We start from the raw sequence: 18,719 nt of genomic DNA on the forward strand, positions 1-18,719 counted from the left end.
GCACCTAGTCCCCAGGCGTTCTTGTGGAGGGCTTAGTTGCCGGTGGGTTGCACACTGCCAAGCGCTCCAGCAGTGAGGGCTCTATTAGAGGCAATGGGAGGGCAACTGCAGGGCTCCTCCAGCGGTTGCTTGACAGCCCAGACACAGCACAGCACGGAGAGCACAAGGCTCACAGGGACCCTGGCTGGGGTCTGCAGCCCCACACACCGGAGTTGAACTCCGGGAGCGCCCAGAAGGTGCCTGAGAGACGTCATTTCCCTAGTGCTCTCCTTCCCAGAAGAGACGAATGCAGGTGGTTGGGGCCTGATCCTGCGTGTCTGGGCTCCCGTCCAGAGCCCCAGCTCAGGGAAGCAGCTCCTGAGCCAAGACCTGTGGGAGGCGCAGGGGGCCCCGCCTGGAAACCTAGATTACAGCATGCGGGAAGCGAGCTTCCTCGGGAGAAGAGAAGGCAGCCCTGCTGTGTGCAGCTGCATTCACTGCTTTGGCGGAGCCGAGTGCGCCTCCAGTACGGCAGAGCTCCAGCTCTGCTCAAGGCCAGATCTGGAAGAGCTGCTGGCGTGAGGCTACTCTGCCCTTGGCGAGCGTTGCCCAGACTTGCCAAACGTTAGGCTTCCAGTCCAGAAAGGAGCGGGCTGCGCGAGACTGGGAGATGCTACTGGCGCCTTCCTGGCCTCAGCTCCACTCCTGCCTTGCCTTTGCACCTAGTCCCCAGGCGTTCTTGTGGAGGGCTTAGTTACCGGTGGGTTACACACTGCCAAGCGCTCCAGCCGTGAGGACTCTATCAGAGGCAAAGGGAGGGCTACTGCAAGTCGCCTCTTTCGTTTGCTTGACCGCCCAGACTCAGCACAGCACGGAAAGCACAAGGCTCACAGGGCCCCTGGCTGGGGTCTGCAGCCCCACACACCGGAGGCGAACTCCGGGAGCGCCCAGAAGGTGCCTGAAAGACGTCATTTCCCTAGTGCTCTCCTCCCCAGCAGAGACGTGTGCAGGTGGTTGGGGCCTGCCCCTGCGTGTCTGGGCTCCCGTCCACAGCCCCAGCTCAGGGATGGAGTTCCTGAGCCAAGACCTGTGGGAGGCGCAGTGTGCCCCGCCTGGAAGCCTAGTTTACAGCATGCGGGAAGCGAGCCTCCTCGGGAGAAGAGAAGGCAGGCCGGCTGCGTGCGGCTGAATTCACTGCTAGGGCGGAGCCGAGTGCGCTTCCAGTACGGCAGAGCTCCAGCACTGCTCAGAGGCCCTATCTGGCAGAGTTGCTTGCGTGAGGCTGCTCTGCCCTGGGCGAGCCTTGCCCAGACTTGCCTGGCACATAGGCTTCCAGTCCAGAAAGGAGCAGGCTGCGCGAGACTGGGAGATGCTACTGGCGCCTTCCTGGCCTCAGCTCCACTCCTGCCTTGCCTTTGCACCTAGTCCCCAGGCGTTCTTGTGGAGGGCTTAGTTGCCGGTGTTTTGCACACTGCCAAGCGCTCCAGCAGTGAGGGCTCTATTAGAGGCAATGGGAGGGCAACTGCAGGTCTCCTCCAGCGGTTGCTTGACCGCCAAGACTCAGCACAGCACGGAGAGCCCAAGGCTCACAGGGCCCCTGGCTGGGGTCTGCAGCCCCACACACCGGAGGGGAATTCCGGGAGCGCCCAGAAGGTGCCTGAAAGACGTCATTTCCCTAGTGCTCTCCTCCCCAGCAGAGACGTGTGCAGGTGGTTGGGGCCTGCCCCTGCGTGTCTGGGCTCCCGTCCACAGCCCCAGCTCAGGGATGGAGTTCCTGAGCCAAGACCTGTGGGAGGCGCAGTGTGCCCCGCCTGGAAGCCTAGTTTACAGCATGCGGGAAGCGAGCCTCCTCGGGAGAAGAGAAGGCAGCCCTGCTGTGTGCGGCTGCATTCACTGCTTTGGCGGAGCCGAGTGCGCCTCCAGTACGGCAGAGCTCCAGCTCTGCTCAGAGTTCGGATCTGGCAGAGTTGCTTGCGTTAGGCTTCTCTGTCCTGGGCGAGCCTTGCCCAGACTTGCCTCGCACATAGGCTTCCAGTCCAGGAAGGGGCGGGCTGCGCGAGACTGGGAGATGCTGCTGGCGCCTTCCTGGCCTCAGCTCCACTCCTGCCTTGCCTTTGCACCTAGTTCCCAGGCGTTCCTTTGGAGGGCTAAGTTGCCGGTGGGTTGCACACTGCCAAGCGCTCCAGCAGTGAGGGCTCTATCAGAGGCAAAGGGAGGGCTACTGCAAGTCGCCTCTTGGGTTTGCTTGACCGCCCAGACTCAGCACAGCACGGAAAGCACAAGGCTCACAGGGCCCCTGGCTGGGGTCTGCAGCCCCACACACCAGAGGCGAACTTCGGGAGCGCCCAGAAGGTGCCTGACAGACGTCATTTCCCTAGTGCTCTCCTCCCCAGCAGAGACGTGTGCAGGTGGTTTGGACCTACCCCTGCGTGTCTGGGCTCCCGTCCACAGCCCCAGCTCAGGGAAGCAGCTCCTCAGCCAAGACCTGTAGGAGGCGTGGGGCGCCCCCGCCTGGAAGCCTAGTGCACAGCATGCGGGAAGCGAGCCTCTTTGGGAGAAGAGGAGGCAGCCCAGATGCGTGCGGCTGCAATCACTGCTTGGGCGGAGCCGAGTGCGCCTCCAGTACGAGAGAGCTCCAACTCTGCTCAGAGTCCCGATCTGGCAGAGTGCTGGCGTGAGGCTGCTCTGGCCTGGGCGAGGCTTGCCCAGACTTTCCTCGAGGCTCGGCTTCCAGTCCAGAAAGGAGCGGGCTGCGCGAGACTGGGAGATGCTACTGGCGCCTTCCTGGCCTCAGCTCCACTCCTGCCTTGCCTTTGCACCTAGTCCCCAGGCGTTCTTGTGGAGGGCTTACTTGCCGGTGGGTTGCACACTGCCAAGCGCTCCAGCAGTCAGGGCTCTATTAGAGGCAAAGGGAGGGCAACAGCAGGGCTCCTCCAGCGGTTGCTTGACTGCCCAGACTCAGCACAGCACGGAGAGCACAAGGCTCTCAGGGCCCCTGGTGGGGTCTGCAGCCCCACACACGCGTAGGTTAACTCAGTTAGCGCCCAGATGGTGCCTGACAGACGTCATTTCCCTAGTGCTCTCCTCCCCAGCAGAGACGTGTGTAGGTGGTTGGGGCCTGCCCCTGCGTGTCGGGGCTCCAGTCCACAGCCCCAGCTCAGGGAAGCAGCTCCTGAGCCAAGACATGTGGGAGGCGCAGGGGCCCCCTCCTGGCAGCCTAGTTTACAGCATGCGGGAAGCCAGCCTCCTCGGGAGAAGAGAAGGCAGCCCTGCTGTGTGCGGCTGCATTCACTGCTTTGGCGGACCCGAGTGCGCTTCCAATACGGCAGAGCTCCTGCTCTGCTCAGAGTCCGGATCTGGCAGAGTTGCTTGAGTTAGGCTGCTCTGTCCTGGGCGAGCCTTGCCCAGACTTGCCTCGCACATAGGCTTCCAGTCCAGGAAGGAGCGGGCTGCGCGACACTGGGAGATGCTGCTGGCGCCTTCCTGGCCTCAGCTCCACTCCTGCCTTGCCTTTGCACCTAGTTCCCAGGCGTTCCTGTGGAGGGCTTAGTTGCCGGTGGGTTGCACACTGCCAAGCGCTCCAGCAGTGAGGGCTCTATTAGAGGCAATGGGAGGGCAACTGCAGGGCTCCTCCAGCAGCTGCTTGACAGCCCAGACTCAGCACAGCACGGAGAGCACAAGGCTCACAGGGCCCCTGGCTGGGGTCTGCAGCCCCACACACCGGAGGGGAATTCCGGGTGCCCAGAATGTGCCAGACAGACATCATTTTCCTAGTGCTCTCCTCCCCAGCAGAGACGTGTTCAGGTGGTTGGGGCCTGCCCTTGAGTGTCTGGACTCCCTTCCACAGCCCCAGCTCACGGAAGCAGCTCCTCAGCTAAGACCTGTAGGAGGCGCGGCGCGCCCCCGCCGGGAAGCCTAGTTTACAGCATGCCGGAAGCGAGCCTCCTCAGTACAAGAGAAGGCAGCCCAGCTGCGTGCGGATGCAATCAGTACTTTGGCGGAGCCGAGTGCCCCTCCAGTACGGCAGAGCTCCAGCTCTGCTCAAAGGACCGATCTCTCATAGTTGCTGGCGTGAGCCTCCTGTGCCCTGGGCGAGCCTTGCCCAGATTTGCCTCGCGTTAGGCTTCCAGTCCAGAAAGGAGCGGGATGCGCGAGACTGGGAGATGCTACTGGTGCCTTCCTGGCCTCAGCTCCACTCCTGCCTTGCCTTTGCACCTAGTCCCCAGGCGTTCTTGTGGAGGGCTTAGTTGCCGGTGGGTTGCACACTGTCAAGCGCTCCAGCAGTGAGGGCTCTATCAGAGGCAAAGGGAGGGCTACTGCAAGTCGCCTCTTGCGTTTGCTTGACCTCCCAGACTCAGCACAGCACGGAAAGCACAAGACTCACAGGGCCCCTGGCTGGGGTCTGCAGCCCCACACACCAGAGGCGAACTTCGGGAGCGCCCAGAAGGTGCCTGACAGACGTCATTTCCCTAGTGCTCTCCTCCCCAGCAGAGACGTGTGCAGGTGGTTTGGACCTGCCCCTGCCTGTCTGGGCTCCCGTCCACAGCCCCAGCTCAGGGAAGCAGCTCCTCTGCCAAGACCTGTAGGAGGCGCGGGGCGCCCCCGCCTGGAAGCCTAGTGCACATCATGCGGGAAGCGAGCCTCCTTGGGAGAGGTGGAGGCATCCCAGACCAGTGAGGCTGCAATCACTGCTTGGGCGGAGCCGAGTGCGCTTCCACTATGGCAGAGTTCCAGCTCTGGTCAGAGGCCCGATCTGGCAGAGTGCTGGCGTGAGGCTGCTCTGCTCTCGGCGAGCCTTGCCCAGACTTGCCTCGTGGCTAGGCTTCCAGTCCAGAACGGAGAGGGCTGCGTGAGACTGGGAGATGCTACTGGCGCCTTCCTGGCCTCAGCTCCACTCCTGCCTTGCCTTTGCACCTAGTCCCCAGGCGTTCTTGTTGAGGGCTTAGTTGCCGGTGGGTTGCACACTGCCAAGCGCTCCAGCAGTGAGGGCTCTATTAGAGGCAATGGGAGGGCAACTGCAGGGCTCCTCTAGCGGTTGCTTGACCGCCCAGACTCAGCACAGCACGGAGAGCACAAGGCTCACAGGGCCCCTGGCAGGGGTCTGCAGCCCCACACACGCGGAAGCTGACTCAGTGAGCGCCCAGAAGGTGCCTGACAGACGTCATTTTCCTAGTGCTCTCCTCCCCAGCAGAGACGTGTGCAGGTGGTTGGGGCCTGCCCCTGCGTATCTGGGCTCCCGTCCACAGCCCCAGCTCAGGGAAGCAGCTCCTGAGCCAAGACTTGTGGGAGGCGCAGGGAGCGCCGCCTGGAAGCCTAGTTTACAGCATGCGGGAAGCGAGCCTCCTCGGGAGAAGAGGAGGCAGCCCTGCTGTTTGCGGCTGCATTCACTGCTTTGGCGGAGCCGAGTGCTCCTCCAGGACTGCCGATCTCCAGCTCTGCTCAGAGACCCAATATGGCAGAGTTGCTGGCGTGAGGCTGCTCTGCCCTGGGCGAGCCTTGCCCAGACTTGCCTCGCGGCTAGGCTTCCAGTCCAGGAAGGAGCAGGCTGCGCGAGACTGGGAGATGCTAATGGCTCCTTCCTGGCCTCAGCTCCACTCCTGCCTTGCCTTTGCACCTAATCCCCAGGCGTTCCTGTGAAGGGCTTAGTTGCCGGTGGGTTGCACACTGCCAAGCGCTCCAGCAGTGAGGGCTCTATTAGAAGTAATGGGAGCACAACTGCAGGGCTCCTCCAGCGGTTGCTTGATCCACCAGACTCAGTACAGCACGTAGAGCACAAGGCTCACAGGGCCCCTGGCTGGGGTCTGCAGCCCCACACACCTGGAGGCTGACTCTGTGAGCGCCCAGAAGGTGCCTGACAGACGTCATTTCCGTAGTGCTCTCCTCCCCAGCAGAGACGTGTGCAGGTGGTTTGGGCATGCCCCTGCGTGTCTGGGCTCCCGACCACAGCCCCAGCTCAGCGAAGCATCTCCTCAGCCAAGACCTGTAGGAGGCGCGGGGCGCCCCCGCCTGGAAGCCTGGTGCACAGCATGCGGGAAGAGAGCCTCCTTGGGAGAAGAGGAGGCAGCCCAGATGCGTGCGGCTGCATTCACTGCTTTGGCGGAGCCGAGTGCGCCTCCAGTATGGCAGAGCTCCAGCTCTGCTCAGAGGCCCGATCTGGCAGAGTTGCTGGCGTGAGGCTGCTCTGCCCTGGGAGACTTGCCCAGACTTGCCTCGCGGCTAGGCTTCCAGCCCAGGAAAGAGCAGGCTGCGCGATACTGGGAGATGCTACTGGAGCCTTCCTGGCCTCAGCTCCACTGCTGCCTTGCCTTTGCACCTAGTCCCCAGGCGTTCTTGTGGAGGGCTTAGTTGCCGGTGGGTTGCACACTGCCAATCGCTCCAGCAGTGAGGGCTCTATTAGAGGCAATGGGAGGGCAACTGCAGGGCTCCTCCAGCGGTTTCTTGACCTCCCAGACTCAGCACAGCACGGAGAGCAGAAGGCTCACAGGGCCCCTGACTGGGGTCTGCAGCCCCACACACGCGGAGGCTGACTCGGTGAGCGCCCAGAACGTGCCTGAGAGACGTCATTTCCCTAGTGCTCTCCTCCCCAGCAGAGACGTGTGCAGGTGGTTTGGGCCTGCCCCTGCGTCTCTGGGCTCCCGTCCACAGCTCCAGCTCAGGGAACCAGCTCCTGAGCCAAGACCTGTGGTAGGCGCAGGGGGCCCCGCCTGGAAGCCTAGTTTACAGCATGCGGGAAGCGAGACTCCTCGGGAGAAGAGAAGGCAGCCCTGCTGTGTGCGGCTGCATTCACTGCTTTGGCGGAGCCGAGTGTGCCTCCAGTACGGCAGAGCTCCAGCTTTGCTCAGAGCCCCGATCTGGCAGAGTGCTGGCGTGAGGCTACTCTGCCCTTGGCGAGCCTTGCCCAGACTTGCCTCGAGGCTCCGCTTCCAGTCCAGAAAGGAGCGGGCTGCGCGAGACTGGGAGATGCTACTAGCGCCTTCCTGGCCTCAGCTCCACTGCTGCCTTGCCTTTGCACCTAGTCCCCAGGCGTTCTTGTGGAGGGCTTAGTTGCCGGTGGGTTGCACACTTCCAAGCGCTCCAGCTTGAGGGCTCTATTAGAGGCAAATTGAGGGCAACTGGAAGTCTATTCTTACGGTTGCTTGACCGCCAAGACTCAGCACAGCACGGAGAGCACAAGGCTCACAGGGCCCCTGGCTGGGGTCTGCAGCCCCACACACGCGGAGGCTAACTCAGTTAGCGCCCAGAAGGTGCCTTACAGACGTCATTTCCCTAGTGCTCTCCTCCCCAGCAGAGACGTGTGTAGGTGGTTGGGGCCTGCCCCTGCGTGTCTGGGCTCCAGTCCACAGCCCCAGTTCAGGGAAGCAGCTCCTGAGCCAAGACCTGTGGGAGGCGCAGGGGGCCAATCCTGGAAGCCTAGTTTGCAGCATGCGGGAAGCCAGCCTCCTCGGGAGAAGAGAAGGCAGCCCTGCTGTGTGCGGCTGCATTCACTGCTTTGGCGGAGCCGAGTGCGCCTCCAGTACGGCAGAGCTCCAGCTCTGCTCAGAGTTCGGATCTGGCAGAGTTGCTTGCGTTAGGCTTCTCTGTCCTGGGCGAGCCTTGCCCAGACTTGCCTCGCACATAGGCTTCCAGTCCAGGAAGGGGCGGGCTGCGCGAGACTGGGAGATGCTGCTGGCGCCTTCCTGGCCTCAGCTCCACTCCTGCCTTGCCTTTGCACCTAGTTCCCAGGCGTTCCTTTGGAGGGCTAAGTTGCCGGTGGGTTGCACACTGCCAAGCGCTCCAGCAGTGAGGGCTCTATCAGAGGCAAAGGGAGGGCTACTGCAAGTCGCCTCTTGGGTTTGCTTGACCGCCCAGACTCAGCACAGCACGGAAAGCACAAGGCTCACAGGGCCCCTGGCTGGGGTCTGCAGCCCCACACACCAGAGGCGAACTTCGGGAGCGCCCAGAAGGTGCCTGACAGACGTCATTTCCCTAGTGCTCTCCTCCCCAGCAGAGACGTGTGCAGGTGGTTTGGACCTACCCCTGCGTGTCTGGGCTCCCGTCCACAGCCCCAGCTCAGGGAAGCAGCTCCTCAGCCAAGACCTGTAGGAGGCGTGGGGCGCCCCCGCCTGGAAGCCTAGTGCACAGCATGCGGGAAGCGAGCCTCCTTGGGAGAAGAGGAGGCAGCCCAGATGCGTGCGGCTGCAATCACTGCTTGGGCGGAGCCGAGTGCGCCTCCAGTACGAGAGAGCTCCAACTCTGCTCAGAGTCCCGATCTGGCAGAGTGCTGGCGTGAGGCTGCTCTGGCCTGGGCGAGGCTTGCCCAGACTTTCCTCGAGGCTCGGCTTCCAGTCCAGAAAGGAGCGGGCTGCGCGAGACTGGGAGATGCTACTGGCGCCTTCCTGGCCTCAGCTCCACTCCTGCCTTGACTTTGCACCTAGTCCCCAGGCGTTCTTGTGGAGGGCTTACTTGCCGGTGGGTTGCACACTGCCAAGCGCTCCAGCAGTCAGGGCTCTATTAGAGGCAAAGGGAGGGCAACAGCAGGGCTCCTCCAGCGGTTGCTTGACTGCCCAGACTCAGCACAGCACGGAGAGCATAAGGCTCACAGGGCCCCTGGCTGGGGTCTGCAGCCCCAAACACGCGGAGGCTAACTCAGTTAGCGCCCAGAAGGTGCCTGACAGACGTCATTTCCCTAGTGCTCTCCTCCCCAGCAGAGACGTGTGTAGGTGCTTGGGGACTGCCCCTGCGTGTCTGGGCTCCAGTCCACAGCCCCAGCTCAGGGAAGCAGCTCCTGAGCCAAGACCTGTGGGAGGCGCAGGGGGCCCCTCCTGGAAGCCTAGTTTACAGCATGCGGGAAGCGAGCCTCCTCGGGAGAAGAGAAGGCAGCCCTGCTGTGTGCGGCTGCATTCACTGCTTTGGCGGAGCCGAGTGTGCCTCCAGTACGGCAGAGCTCCAGCTCTTTTCAGAGGCCCGATCAGGCAGAGTGCTGGCGTGAGGCTGCTCTGCCCTGGGCGAGCTTTGCCCGGACTTGCCTCGCGGCTAGGCTTCCAGTCCAGGAAGGAGCGGGCTGCGCGAGACTGGGAGATGCTACTGGCGCCTTCCTGGCCTCAGCTCCACTCCTGCCTTGCCTTTGTAGCTAGTCCCCAGGCGTTCTTGTGGAGGGCTTAGTTGCCGGTGGGTAGAACACTGCCAAGCGCTCCAGCAGTGAGGCCTCCATTAGAGGCAATGGGAGGGCAACTGCAGTGCTCCTCCAGCGGTTGCTTGACCGCCCAGACTCAGCACAGCACGGAGAGCAAAAGGCTCACAGGGCCCCTGGCTGCGGTCTGCAGCCCCACACACTGGAGGCGAACTCCGGGAGCGCCCAGAAGGTGCCTGAAAGACGTCATTTCCCTAGTGCTCTCCACCCCAGCAGAGACATGTGCAGGTGGTTGGGGCCTGCCCCTGCGTGTCTGGGCTCCCGTCCACAGCCCCAGCTCAGGGAAGGAGTTCCTGAGCCAAGAACTGTGGGAGGCGCAGGGGGCCCCGCCTGGAAGACTAGTTTACAGCATGCGGGAAGCGAGCCTCCTCGGGAGAAGAGAAGGCAGGCCGGCTGCGTGCGGCTGCATTCACTGCTTGGGCGGAGCCGAGTGCGCTTCCAGTACGGCAGAGCTCCAGCACTGCTCAGAGGCCCGATCTGGCAGAGTTGCTGGCGTGAGGCCGCTCTGCCCTGGGCGAGCCTTGCCCAGACTTGCCTCGCACATAGGCTTCCAGTCCAGAAAGGAGCGGGCTGCGCGAGACTGGGAGATGCTACTGGCGCCTTCCTGGCCTCAGCTCTACTCCTGCCTTGCCTTTGAACCGAGTCCCCAGGCGTTCTTGTGGAGGGCTTAGTTGCCGGTGGGTTGCACACTGCCAAGCGCTCCAGCAGTGAGGGCTCTATTAGAGGCAATGGGAGGGCAATTGCAGGGCTCCTCCAGCGGTTGCTTGACCGCCCAGACTCAGCACAGCACGGAGAGCACAAGGCTCACAGGGCCCCTGGTTGGGGTCTGCAGCCCCACACACCGGAGGGGAACTCCGGGAGCGCCCAGAAGGTGCCTGAGTGCCGTCATTTCCCTAGTGCTCTCCTCCCAGGCAGAGACGTGTGCAGGTGGTTGGGGCCTGCCCCTGCGTGTCTGAGCTCCCGTTCACAGCCCCAGCTCAGGAAAGCAGCTCCTGAGCCAAGACCTGTGGGAGGCGCAGGGGGCCCCGCCTGGAAGCCTAGTTTACAGCATGCGGGAAGCGAGTCTCCTCGGGAGAAGAGGAGCCAGCCCAGCTGCGTGCGGCTGCAATCTCTGCTTTGGCGGAGCCTAGTGCCCCTCCAGTACGGCAGAGCTCCAGCTCTGCTCAGAGGCCCGATCTGGCAGAGTTGCTTGCGTAAGGCTGCTCTGCCCAGGGCGAGCTTTGCCCAGACTTGCCTCGCGGCTAGGCTTCCAGTCCAGGAAGGAGCAGGCTGCGCGAGACTTGGAGATGCTACTGGCGCCTTCCTGGCCTCAGCTCCACTCCTGCCTTGCCTTTGCACCTAGTCCCCAGGCGTTCTTGTGAAAGGCTTAGTTGCCAGTGGGTTGCACACTGCCAAGCGCTCCAGCCGTGAGGGCTCTATTAGAGGCAAAGGGAGGGCTACTGCAAGTCGCCTCTTGCGTTTGCTTGACCGCCCAGACTCAGCAGAGCACGCAAAGTACAAGGCTCACAGGGCCCCTGGCTGGGGTCTGCAGCCCCACACACCGGAGGGGAACTCCGGGAGCGCCCAGAAGGTGCCTGACAGACGTCATTTCCCTAGTACTCTCCTCCCCAGCAGAGACGTGTGAAGGTTGTTGGGGCCTGCCCTTGAGTGTCTGGACTCCCTTCCACAGCCCCAGCTCAGGGAAGCAGCTCCTCAGCTAAGACCTGTAGGAGGCGCGGGGCGCCCCCGCCGGGAAGCCTAGTTTACAGCATGCCGGAAGCGAGCCTCCTCAGTACAAAAGAAGGCAGCCCAGCTGCGTGCGGATGCAATCAGTACTTTGGGGAGCCGAGTGCCCCTCCAGTACGGCAGAGCTCCAGCTCTGCACAAAGGCCCCATCTCTCATAGTTGCTGGCGTGAGCCTCCTGTGCCCTGGGCGAGCCTTGCCCAGACTTGCCTCGCTTTAGGCTTCCAGTCCAGAAAGGAGCGGGCTGCGCGAGACTGGGAGATGCTACTGGCGCCTTCCTGGCCTCAGTTCCACTCCTGACTTGCCTTTGCACCTATTCCCCAGGCGTTCTTGTGGAGGGCTTAGTTGCCGGTGGGTTGCACACTGCCAAGCGCTCCAGCAGTGAGGGCTCTATCAGAGGCAAAGGGAAGGCTACTGCAAGTCGCCTCTTGCGTTTGCTTGACCGCCCAGACTCAGCACAGCACGGAAAGCACAAGGCTCACAGGGCCCCTGGCTGGGGTCTGCAGCCCCACACACCAGAGGCGAACTTCGGGAGCGCCCAGAAGGTGCCTGACAGACGTCATTTCCCTAGTGCTCTCCTCCCCAGCAGAGACGTGTGCAGGTGGTTTGGACCTGCCCCTGCCTGTCTGGGCTCCCGTCCACAGACCCAGCTCAGGGAAGCAGCTCCTCAGCCAAGACCTGTAGGAGGCGCGGGGCGCCCCCGCCTGGAAGCCTAGTGCACATCATGCGGGAAGCGAGCCTCCTTGGGAGAGGTGGAGGCATCCCAGACCAGTGAGGCTGCAATCACTGCTTGGGCGGAGCCGAGTGCGCTTCCACTACGGCAGAGTTCCAGCTCTGCTCAGAGGCCCGATCTGGCAGAGTGCTGGCGTGAGGCTGCTCTGCTCTCAGCGAGCCTTGCCCAGACTTGCCTCGTGGCTAGGCTTCCAGTCCAGAACGGAGCGGGCTGCGTGAGACTGGGAGATGCTACTGGCGCCTTCCTGGCCTCAGCTCCACCCCTGCCTTGCCTTTGCACCTAGTACCCAGGCGTTCTTGTGGAGGGCTTAGTTGCCGGTGGGTTGCACACTTCCAAGCGCTCCAGCAGTGAGGGCTCTATTAGAGGCAATGGGAGGGCAACTGCAGGGCTCCTCCAGCGGTTGCTTGACCGCCCAGACTCAGCACAGCACGGAGAGCACAAGGCTCACAGGGCCCATGGCAGGGGTCTGCAGCCCCACACAAGCGGAAGCTGACTCAGTGAGCGCCCAGAAGGTGCCTGACAGACGTCATTTTCCTAGTGCTCTCCTCCCCAGCAGAGACGTGTGAAGGTGGTTGGGGCCTGCCCCTGCGTATCATGGGCTCCCGTCCACAGCCCCAGCTCAGGGAAGCAGCTCCTCAGCCAAGACCTGTGGGAGGCGCAGGGAGCGCCGCCTGGAAGCCTAGTTTACAGCATGCGGGAACGAGCCTCCTCGGGAGAAGAGGAGGCAGCCCTGCTGTTTGCGGCTGCATTCACTGCTTTGGCGGAGCCGAGTGCGCCTCCAGGACTGCCGAGCTCCAGCTCTGCTCAGAGACCCGATATGGCAGAGTTGCTGGCGTGAGGCTGCTCTGCCCTGGACGAGCCTTGCCCAGACTGGCCTCGCGGCTAGGCTTCCAGTCCAGGAAGGAGCAGGCTGCGCGAGACTGGGAGATGCTACTGGCGCCTTCCTGGCCTCAGCTCCACTCCTGCCTTGCCTTTGCACCTAATCCCCAGGCGTTCCTGTGGAGGGCTTAGTTGTCGGTTGGCTGCACACTGCCAAGCGCTCCAGCAGTGAGGGCTCTATTAGAGGTAATGGGAGGGCAACTGCAGGGCTCCTCCAGCGGTTGCTTGACCCACCAGACTCAGTACAGTACGTAGAGCACAAGGCTCACAGGGCCCCTGGCTGGGGTCTGAAGCCCCACACACGCAGAGGCTGACTCGGTGAGCGCCCAGAAGTTGCCTGACAGACGTCATTTCCCTAGTGCTCTCCTCCCCAGCAGAGACGTGTGCAGGTGGTTGGGGCCTGCCCCTGCGTGTCTGGGCTCCCGTCCACAGCCGCAGCTCAGGGAAGCAGCTCCTCAGCCAAGACCTGTAGGAGGCGCGGGGCGCCCCCGCCTGGAAGCCTAGTGCACAGCATGCGGGAAGCGAGCCTCCTTGGGAGAAGAGGAGGCAGCCCAGATGCCTTGGGCTGCAAGCACTGCTTGGGCGGAGCCGAGTGCGCCTCCAGTACGGCAGAGCTCCAGCTCTGCTCAGAGGCCCGATCTGGCAGAGTGCTGGCGTGAGGCTGCTCTGCCCTGGGCGAGCCTTGCCCAGACTTGCTTCGCGGCTAGGCTTCCAGTCCAGAAAGGAGTGGGCTGCGCGAGACTGGGAGATGCTACTGGCGCCTTCCTGGCCTCAGCTCCACTCCTGCCTTGCCTTTGCACCTAGTCCCCAGGCGTTCTTGTGGAGGGCTTAGTTGCCGGTGGGTTGCACACTGCCAAGCGCTCCAGCAGTGAGGGCTCTCTTAGAGGCAATGGGAGGGCAACTGCAGGGCTCCTCCAGCGGTTGCTTGACCGCCCAGACTCAGCACAGCACGGAGAGCACAAGGCTCACAGGGCCCCTGGCTGGGGTCTGCAGCCACCACACAACGGAGGGGAACTCCGGGAGCTCCCAGACGGTGCCTGAGTGCCGTCATTTCCCTAGTGCTCTCCTCCCAGGCAGAGACGAGTGCAGGTGGTTGGGGCCTGCCCCTGCGTTTCTGAGCTCCCATCTACAGCCCCAGCTCAGGGAAGCAGCTCCTGAGCCAAGACCTGTGGGAGCCACAGGGGGCCCCGCCTGGAATCCTAGTTTACAGCATGCGGGAAGCGAGCCTCCTCCAGGGAAGAGCAGGCAGCCCTGCTGTGTGCGGCTGCATTCACTGCTTTGGCGGAGCCGAGTGCTCCTCCAGTACGGCAGAGTCCAGCTCTGCTAAGAGGCCCGATCTGGCAGTGTTGCTGGCGTGAGGCTGCTCTGCCCAGGGCAAGTTTGCCCAGACTTGCCTTGCGGCTAGGCTTCCAGTCCAGGAAGGAGCAGGCTGCGCGAGACTGGGAGATGCTACTGGCGCCTTCCAGGGCTCAGCTCCACTCCTGCCTTGCCTTTGTACCTAGTCCCCAGGCGTTCTTGTGAAAGGCTTAGTTGCCGGTGGGTTGCACACTGCCAAGCGCTCCAGCAGTGAAGGCTCTATTAGAGGCAAAGGGAGTGCAACTTCAAGATTCCTTGTGCGGTTGCTTGACCGCCCAGACTCAGCACAGCACGGAGAGCACAAGGCTCACAGGGCCCCTGGCTGGGGTCTGCAGCCCCACACACCGGAGGCGAACTCCGGGAGCGCCCAGAAGGTGCCTGACAGATGTCATTTCCCTAGTGCTCTCCTTCCCTGCAGAGACGTGGGCAGGTGGGTGGGGCCTGCCCTTGAGTGTCTGGACTCCCTTCCACAGCCCCAGCTCAGGGAAGTAGCTCCTCAGCTAAGACCTGTAGGAGGCGCAGGGCGCCCCCGCCGGGAAGCCTAGTTTACAGCATGCCGGAAGCGAGCCTCCTCAGTACAAGAGAAGGCAGCCGAGCTGCGTGCGGCTGCAATCAGTACTTTGGCGCAGCCGAGTGCCCCTCCCTTACGGCAGAGCTCCAGCTCTGCTCAGAGGCCCGATCTGGCAGAGTTGCTGGCGTGAGCCTCCTGTGCCCTGGGCGAGCCTTGCCCAGACTTGCCTCGCTTTAGGCTTCCAGTCCAGAAAGGAGCGGGCTGCGCGAGACTGGGAGATGCTACTGGCGACTTCCTGGCTCAGCTCCACTCCTGCCTTGCCTTTGCACCTAGTCCCCAGGCGTTCTTGTGGAGGGCTTAGTTGCCGGTGGGTTGCACACTGCCAAGCGCTCCAGCAGTGAGGGCTCTATCAGAGGCAAAGGGAGGGCTACTGCAAGTCGCCTCTTACGTTTGCTTGACCGCCCAGACGCAGCACAGCACGGAAAGCACAAGGCTCACAGGGCCCCTGGCTGGGGTCTGCAGCCCCACACACCGGAGGCGAACTCCGGGAGCGCCCAGAACGTGCCTGAAAGACGTCATTTCCCTAGTGCTCTCCTCCCCAGCAGAGACGTGTGCAGGTGGTTGGGGTCTGCCCCTGCGTGTCTGGGCTCCCGTCCACAGCACCAGCTCAGGGAAGGAGTTCCTGAGCCAAGACCTGTGGGAGGCGCAGGGGGCCCCGCCTGGAAGCCTAGTTAACAGAATGCGGGAAGCGAGCCTCCTCAGGAGAAGAGAAGGCAAGCCGGCTGCGTGCGGCTGCATTCACTGCTTGGGCGGAGCCGAGTGCGCTTCCAGTACGGCAGAGCTCCAGCACTGCTCAGAGCCCCGATTTGGCAGAGTTGCTGGCGTGAGGCTGCTCTGCCCTGGGGGAGCCTTGCCCAGACTTGCCTCGCAGATAGGCTTCCAGTCCAGAAAGAAGCAGGCTGCGCGAGACTGGGAGATGCTACTGGCGCCTTCCTGGCCTCAGCTCCACTCCTGCCTTGCCTTTGAACCTAGTCTCCAGGCTTTCTTGTGGAGGGCTTAGTTGCCGGTGGGTTGCACACTGCCACGCGCTCCAGCAGTGAGGGCTCTATTAGAGGCAATGGGAGGGCAACTGCAGGGCTCCTCCAGCGGTTGCCTGACCGCCCAGACAGCACAGCACGGAGAGCCCAAAGCTCACAGGGCCCCTCGCTGGGGTCTGCAGCCCCACACACCGGAGGGGAATTCCGGGAGCCCCCAGAAGGTGCCAGACAGACGTCATTTTCCTTGTGCTCTCCTCCACAGCAGAGACGTGTGCAGGTGGTTGGTGCCTGCCCTTGAGTGTCTGGACTCCCTTCCACAGCCCCAGCTCAGGGAAGCAGCTCCTCAGCTAAGACCTGTAGGAGGCGCGGGGCCCCCCCGCCGGGAAGCCTAGTTTACAGCATGCCGGAAGCGAGCCTCCTTAGTACAAGAGAAGGCAGCCGAGCTGCGTGTGGCTGCAATCAGTACTTTGGCGGAGCCGAGTGCCCCTCCCTTACGGCAGAGCTCCAGCTCTGCTCAAAGGCCCGATCTCTCATAGTTGCTGGCGTGAGCCTCCTGTGCCCTGGGCGAGCCTTGCCCAGACTTGCCTCGCGTTAGGCTTCCAGTCCAGAAAGGAGCAGGCTGCGCGAGACTGGGAGATGCTACTGGCGCCTTCCTGGCCTCAGCTCCACTCCTGCCTTGCCTTTGCACCTAGTCCCCAGGCGTTCTTGTGGAGGGCTTAGTTGCCGGTGGGTTGCACACTGCCAAGCGCTCCAGCAGTGAGGGCTCTATCAGAGGCAAAGGGAGGGCTACTGCAAGTCGCCTCTTACGTTTGCTTGACCGCCCAGACGCAGCACAGCACGGAAAGCACAAGGCTCACAGGGCCCCTGGCTGGGGTCTGCAGCCCCGCACACCGGAGGCGAACTCCGGGAGCGCTCAGAAGGTGCCTGAAAGACGTCATTTCCCTAGTGCTCTCCTCTCCAGCAGAGACGTGTGCAGGTGGTTGGGGCCTGCCCCTGCGTGTCTGGGCTCCCGTCCACAGCACCAGCTCAGGGAAGGAGTTCCTGAGCCAAGACCTGTGGGAGGCGCAGGGGGCCCCGCCTGGAAGCCTAGTTAACAGAATGCGGGAAGCGAGCCTCCTCAGGAGAAGAGAAGGCAAGCCGGCTGCGTGCGGCTGCATTCACTGCTTGGGCGGAGCCGAGTGCGCTTCCAGTACGGCAGAGCTCCAGCACTGCTCAGAGCCCCGATTTGGCAGAGTTGCTGGCGTGAGGCTGCTCTGCCCTGGGGGAGCCTTGCCCAGACTTGCCTCGCACATAGGCTTCCAGTCCAGAAAGAAGCAGGCTGCGCGAGACTGGGAGATGCTACTGGCGCCTTCCTGGCCTCAGCTCCACTCCTGCCTTGCCTTTGCACCTAGTCCCCAGGCGTTCTTGTGGAGCGCTTAGTTGCCGGTGGGTGGCACACTGCCAAGCGCTCCAGCAGTGAGGGCTCTATTAGAGGCAATGGGAGGGCAACTGCAGGGCTCCTCCAGAGGTTGCTTGACCGCCCAGACTCAGCACAGCACAGAGAGCACAAGGCTCACAGGGCCCCTGGCTGGGGTCTGCAGCCCCACACACGCGGAGGCTAACTCAGTTAGCGCCCAGAAGGTGCCTGACAGACGTCATTTCCCTAGTGCTCTCCTCCCCAGCAGAGACGTGTGTAGGTGGTTGGGGCCTGCCCCTGCGTGTCTGTGCTCCTGTCCACAGCCCCAGCTCAGGGAAATAGCTCCTGAGCCAAGACCTGTGGGAGGCGCAGGGGGCCCCTCCTGAAAGCCCAGGTAACAGCATGCGGGAAGCGAGACTCCTCGGGAGAAGAGGAGCCAGCCCAGCTGCGAGCGGCTGCAATCAATACTTTGGCGGAGCCGAGTGCCCCTCCAGTACGGCAGTGCTCCAGCTCTGCTCAGAGGCCCGATCTGGCAGAGTTGCTGGCGTGAGGCTGCTCTGCCCTGGGCGAGCCTTGCCCAGACTTGCCTCGCGGCTAGGCTTCCAGTCCAGGAAGGAGCAGGCTGCGCGAGACTGGGAGATGCTACTGGCGTCTTCCTGGCCTCAGCTCCACTCCTGCCTTGCCTTTGCACCTAGTCCCCAGGCGTTCTTGTGGAGGGCTTAGTTGCCTTTGGGTTTCACACTGCCACGCGCTCCAGCAGTGAGGGCTCTATTAGAGGCAATGGGAGGGCAACTGCAGGGCTCCTCCAGCGGTTGCCTGACCGCCCAGACAGCACAGCACGGAGAGCCCAAGGCTCACAGGGCCCCTGGCTGGGGTCTGCAGCCCCACACACCGGAGGGGAATTCCGGGAGCGCCCAGAAGGTGCCAGACAGACGTCATTTTCCTACTGCTCTCCTCCCCAGCAGAGACGTGTGCAGGGGGTTGGTGCCTGCCCTTGAGTGTCTGGACTCCCTTCCACAGCCTCAGCTCAGGGAAGCAGCTCCTCAGCTAAGACCTGTAGGAGGCGCGGGGCGCCCCCGCTGGGAAGCCTAGTTTACAGCATGCCGGAAGCGAGCCTCCTCAGTACAAGAGAAGGAAACCCAGCTGCGAGCGAATGCAATCAGTACTTTGGCGGAGCCGAGTGCCCCTCCAGTACGGTAGAGCTCCAGCTCTGCTTAAAGGCCCGATCTCTCATAGTTGCTGGCGTGAGCCTCCTGTGCCCTGGGCTAGCCTTGCCCAGACTTGCCTCGCGTTAGGCTTCCAGTCCAGAAACGAGCGGGCTGCGCGAGACTGGGAGATGCTACTGGCGCCTTCCTGGCCTCAGCTCCACTCCTGCCTTGCCTTTGCACCTAGTCCCCAGGCGTTCTTGTGGAGGGCTTAGTTGCCGGTGGGTTGCACACTGCCAAGCGCTCCAGCAGTGAGGGCTCTATCAGAGGCAAAGGGAGGGCTACTGCAAGTCGCCTCTTGCGTTTGCTTGACCGCCCAGACTCAGCACAGCACGGAAAGCACAAGGCTCACAGGGCCCCTGGCTGGGGTCTGCAGCCCCACACACGCGGAGGCTGACTCCTTGAGCGCCCAGAAGGTGCCTGACAGACGTCAATTCCGTAGTGCTCTCCTCCCCAGCAGAGACATGTGCAGGTGGTTGGGGCCTGCCCCTGCGTGTCTGGGCTACCGTCCACAGCCCCACCTCAGGGAAGCAGCTCCTGATCCAAGACCTGTGGGAGGCGCAGGGGACCCCGCCTGGAAGCCCAGTTTACAGCATGCGGGAAGCGAGCCTCCTTGGGAGAAGGGGAGGCAGCCCAGCTGCGTGCGGCTGCAATCACTGCTTTGGCGGATCCGAGTGCCCCTCCATTACGGCAGAGCTCCAGCTCTGCTCAGAGGCCCGATCTGGCAGAGT

This window comes from Capricornis sumatraensis, chromosome 14 (assembly GCF_032405125.1).
Source record: "Capricornis sumatraensis isolate serow.1 chromosome 14, serow.2, whole genome shotgun sequence".
Classification (NCBI taxonomy): Eukaryota; Metazoa; Chordata; class Mammalia; order Artiodactyla; family Bovidae; genus Capricornis; species Capricornis sumatraensis.